The sequence below is a fragment of the Eurosta solidaginis genome, chromosome 2 (genome assembly GCF_040869045.1).
Source record: "Eurosta solidaginis isolate ZX-2024a chromosome 2, ASM4086904v1, whole genome shotgun sequence".
Classification (NCBI taxonomy): Eukaryota; Metazoa; Arthropoda; class Insecta; order Diptera; family Tephritidae; genus Eurosta; species Eurosta solidaginis.
This window is the reverse complement of record NC_090320.1, coordinates 75,386,595-75,392,592: the sequence shown is the minus strand read 5'-3', so window position 1 is coordinate 75,392,592 and position 5,998 is coordinate 75,386,595.

Here is a 5,998-nt window from a genome sequence, read left to right as displayed (position 1 = left end):
AACTCTGGATTTTTTAACAAATTAACTTGAAACATGAGTAGCAACAAATGAACAATTAAAATCAAATAAATTAAAAAATATTGTCAACTTTAATTTAAAAATTATGTGAAATGTAAAAATATAAGTAAAAATTTTGTTTTACATAAATTCATACATATATGATTAACGGAACATATAACGGGGTAGAGATTACCTTATTTATAAATTGTGATAATATACATATAACTCCACCAAGGACAAAAAGTACAAGTAACGGTATTGAAAATACCCTTATTATATATTAATTTACAGTCATGTACACATGTAACTGGATAGAAATTCACATAATACATAATTAAATGTACGGTTATGTACATATATTCATATTTTACATACAATTGCTGTGCTATATAAACCTAATACGACAAGAATGAATATAAATTCATTAAAATATGACACCTGATACGACGAAAATACATTTACAAAAATATGATTATATAAATATTGTCAAAAAAGCATAACATAACAACTATAACAAGCGCATTACAGTACCTTGTCTAACCTGGTTTCAACATAATTTAATCAACATTTAATAAATCCACCAAGGACAAAAAGAACAAGTAACGGGATTGAAAATACACTTATTATATATTAATGTACAGTCATGTACACATAACCAGAATGAATATAAATTTATTAAAATATGACACGTGATATGACAAAAATACATTGACAAAAATAAGAAGATTATGTAAATATTGGCAAAAAAGCATAACATAACAACTATAACAAGAGCATTGCAGTACCTTGTCTAAACTGGTTTCAACATAATTTAATCAACATTTAATACAAATACATGAAACATTGTATAAAGATTAATAATCACATGAATAAAACAAATTATCACATATGGTCCAGCTGGATTATTTAACAAATCAACACGACACATGAGTAACCACAAATTTGAGCTGCTATATGAATGGATACATACACATCCATTATTCACATGGTCAAACCTAAAGTGACATTAAATATTTTAATTCATTCAACATAAAGTGACTAAATTAATATTTCTGTGACAATTGGAGGATGTCTGAGGCCACTGGCTTGGGCATGATGGGGATAACACTTGCTGGATGGGAGAGAAATTATAATACTGACACAAAAATATAATTCACGAAGAATTACAAATCTTGAAAAAGCACATGGCAACAAGCCATATATTTTAAATTACAAGGAAAACTTTTGTGCTACGGGTTTTTACTTTGCGACATGTGTTAGCTGCTTAGGCACATCTAAATGTTGCTAGTATATTACCCTTATACGTTTGTTAACCTGGCGATTTAAGAGGCAATTTAAGGGTCCTCTTGCCATCTTTGGAATTGAAAGATTCAATTCCCAAAACCAAAAAAAAAAAACCTAACCTACAAAAGTGCACAATATTATTTAGGATAACCTTTTATGCATCAAATCATAAGGGTTAAAATTTATTCAGAAATAAAAAGGTTTCAAACTTCGTTGCATAACGTTTCAATTCAAACTAACAATCACATATTTTGAAAAAACTAATATACATTGTATAATAAGACAATAATTTCTTGAGAACCTTTAATCTATTGTGATCTGATAAGTCAAAGAAATTTCATAACATCCTACTTATGTATGTTCTGCTTTTAATACTAAGCAGCATTCAAAAAGTATTCCTACATTCAAATAAGTACTACTACTATAGGTTTGTATGCATTCGTATGTATATGTATGCGCGCATGCTAAATTAATATTGAATCAGGTAAGCTTTAAAAAACAGTTTTCTGACGGCACTTCATGTTTCTTAAGAAATTTGGAGTCCCGAAAACGCTAGAATTTGTATTAAATGTGAAGTCTCTGAATTTACATCGTTAACACTCATGTTTAGGCAATTACCAAATAAAAATAAAAAATTTATTCAAATAATTTTACACACCAAGCGCACCAGTAGGAAATTAGCGCATGTATGGCAAAGTTTATGCAATCCTATCTAATTGGGATTTCCTTTCTTTCTTATTGTTACTATTTAATAATGTAACGATCACTAAATTTGTACAAAATGATGCTTTTGCGGACAATTTTTTCTTAAATGAGGACGCAAACTTTCCGGAGAGCTGCAAAAATCGTGCAATATTTATTCCAGAAAAGAACACAAACATGTCCACTCCCAAGAGTGGGGTAGGGTTTTATAAGTTTGTTTCATACTTCACTCTTAAATTGAACAATTGAAGTCTAAGCACTTCCGCAGTACTACTTTTACAATTTTTTTTTTGCATACTGACGGCCCCCACCGTACACATTAATTCTGCGTAACCGTTTCCCCAACATTTTTTTCAGAAAAATATACGTACTTATTCTCAGTACTAAGAAGTTGTTTTCATAATATAAACCAAAGTAGAAACTTATGATTCTTATTGTACGTTTTAGCACCACCAATTAAAGGACTTAAAGAATTCAAGTTTTTTATTACTTCTTTTTAAATGATCCCATCAAGTAAATAGAGCATTTAGAAACATTTTATTTTGAGAGGTTTAAGATGTCTTGAAGGCCGGCAAGGGACATTAAAGGTGTTTACTTCGCTCAACTGGAATAAGTTAGAGACCGAACCATTTAGTAATTTAATCATAAATACAATTCCAAGCATTTCCCTACGACTAGCAAGGAAATCCCTTAAGGAGAAAGGTAAGAATTGTTTTTGGACTGACTCCAGCCGATCAATATTAACCTGGTAGCTCGGGTTCCAAATTATTGCACCATATTCTAATATCGGCCTGACTAATGTTGTAAAAAGAGCTTTAGTAACATACGGGCGCCTGAATTCTTTATACCATCGCCTTACAAACGCCAGAATACCTCTAGCCTTATTAACAGTTGTAGTAATATGAAGGTTGAAGTTAAGTTTACTGTCAATATCAACCCCAAGGTCTATAAAACTGTATACATACCTGTTCAATATTTTAATTGTTAAGAGTGTAGGAAGCTGGCTGAAGTAATCTACATAAATTTGCATTTTTTAAGATTAAGTGGCATATGGTTGATGGTGCACCAATTGAGCAATGTTCCAAATCTGATTGTAAAATATACCTTTCTTCGCTTGACGCATAGGATACAAAAAATTTACATCTTCCTTTGCAAGAGAAAAACTAATTATTATTATTAACTTATTTATTTGGGCGAAATCAAAAATTTTCTTGCTAACATATTCTTGGAAAAGACACGGCGATATATATTGTATGAGCAATAAAGTTTCCAATATTGTAATTATGTCATTTAATGAAATTTTTTTATTTTTATATATTTTTTTGTTTATGTGTCATCCAGACACAGTGTAGCATTCTCAACAAACATGAGATATAAAGAAAAAAGCTTATATCCAGCTAACGTAATTAATAGTAATATAGTTACACTATTAACTAATAATAAAAAATTACGTTGGTGCCATGGGAATTTCATCTTTTTATATGAACAAACTTTCTAAAACTCTTGAAAACGATATAGGTCGTATTTTTCATTAAAAAAAGTGGTAAATTTCGATACCATTCGCTGCCAAAACTTTCTAAATTTTCAAAATTATTGCAGGGGCTCCAAGAAAAAAAAATGTTTTTATAAATAATAATCTGTACAAAATCCCCCTTCCTCCTTGGTTTTGAGGATCGCCAAAAGATTATTATTGAAGCGTGACCACCCCTACTTTGAAATCCAAAAATAAAAAAAAATGGCGACGAAGCTAGTAAAAAGTACACTGTAAAAACTTCGAAAATTCATAAAATAACAATTTTTTAATATATCGATCCTTGCGCCACCTGGCGGCGATTTTTTCATATGTCGCTTTCTATTCGTGTATGTAATATGTGTTCCAAATATTAGCCTAATCGGAGCACAGATACGATTTTTTGAAATATTTCGATCCATGCGCCACCTAGAGGGAGTTTTTTTCACAAGAGGATTTCTATTCCCGTATTTAATATGTGTTCCAAATATGAGCCTAATCGGAGTACAAATACGATTTTTAAAAATATTTCGATCCATGCGCCAGCTATCTGCTTGTAGCTTATCGGGAAGTTACTTAAATTTCGATTACAAAATTCTGTTCGCTACACAGAGTTAGGCTAAATAAAACCCTTTAAAAATAACGGTTATTATTTATTATATTCTATTGGATAAATGAGTGATAATCTTAAATTATTTTCTTAACTTCAAACTTTTCACTAATATGTATATTCCATATTCAATTTTTAAGTTCAAGTGAGACGATATAAATTTTTGTCAGTGGATGTCTATTCTTCATTTTATTTTCTAAAAAAATAGCGACAACCAATCAGCGAGCAGAAATGGCGCTGGCATGTAAACAAACCCAGCCGCACTTTGTAGCTTTCAAAATTAACGTATCGCATTGTTTTCTTGAATGCATTTAAAAATACTTCTACATGCTTTCAATTAAATAAATCAAACAAAGCTTCATTGTTTTCGTACAGGTTACAAAAATATAACCAAAAATATTACTTCAAAAGGCATTTTACACGAAATTATCGCAGTTGAGTTCCTAATGGGCACAGCAGAACACATTCCTATGCGATGCGCTTGCCTAAGCGTTTTACAAAAACAATTGCATGAAAGCGCTTATGAGGTGACGACCGCTGCCCTGATGCCTTTAGGCCATTTGTACCAAACGCAACGGAAAATAACTATCAAATCTTGGTTTATATTAAGGTATGAACACAGTGCCGAAGACTTTGTAAATCGGAAAAATGGTTTTTTTAAATTTCAGAGTAGCTTGTTTTTTTTTTTATAATGACCTTTACTTTTGACTTATACTTATATACATTGAAACATGCTTTACAGATGTTGTTGAATTTCGATACATAGGTATTTGCTAGTAACAGTATTCAAGACTGTCCCGGATGTGACTTTTACTTCATAAAGATATCATTAACATGCCCTAATAAAAGAATTCAAGTTATTGTGCATGGTGAAATAGACAGAGGTCCAAAATTACAAAATATTAAATCACTGATTAGCATATTTAACCATATCAAAAAATGCTGAAATAAATGTATTGCAAAGGCAAGCTTAAATCTGCAAGTGAAATAGTCTCGCAGTCTTAAAATATATATTTGGGGAAGATCAAGAAATGCCGGGACTTGGAATAATACAATCACATTTTATGTGTTTTTGATATAAAGAGGAACACTGTGCACAACTATTTGACGTCTACCGTTTCAGGTTTTTAAACGCATTTTTCTCCACCTTCACTGTAATCTACAAGAAGCACTTCATTTTATTTCTTATTTATGTGGCAATTGATTTCTACTTAACTTTTAAAAAAATAATGCTTATTTTTGTAGAAAATACCAAAATATTGTTTTACAATATAAAATGTCAAAACACTGAGTCAGAGTTACCGTCGCTATTGAATGCGAGAACCACCATAATATTTTATTCCAATTATGCTTTATGAATATATTAACTCATTTATTCGTGTTTCTTATTTATTTTAATCAGAACTGAAGCATTTAAAATTTAATTTCATTGATTTGGGGTAAAATTCCCCGAATAAAACTTTTTAGAATCAAACAAAATGTTTTAAAAGAAATATGGCAGTCCGGTTATTTATAACTATTTTGACAACTTCAAACCAGTCACAGGTATGTTAGCCATCAAAAGTACGAAAGTATCAACCCTGAAAGCAGATATTTGAATGGAAGTGATTGCAGTCAACCAAATTTGCAATCACTCGTGAGTGGGAGTGCTTTCGATGCATTCACAATCACGCTGAATGCTGTTTTAACAGCCATGCAATCACTAACGGAATTTTTGAATAAAAAAAATTAAATTGCATTCAAACTTGGCTTATATATTTGAAATCACCCAATCATATTTGAAAAATGAATCAATCTTGATTTATAACTGTATTGATTGAATCATTTTACAGCTCTGCTATCACTCATGTCCAACAGGGATGGTGATCTATCATTAGTCTATCGATATTTCT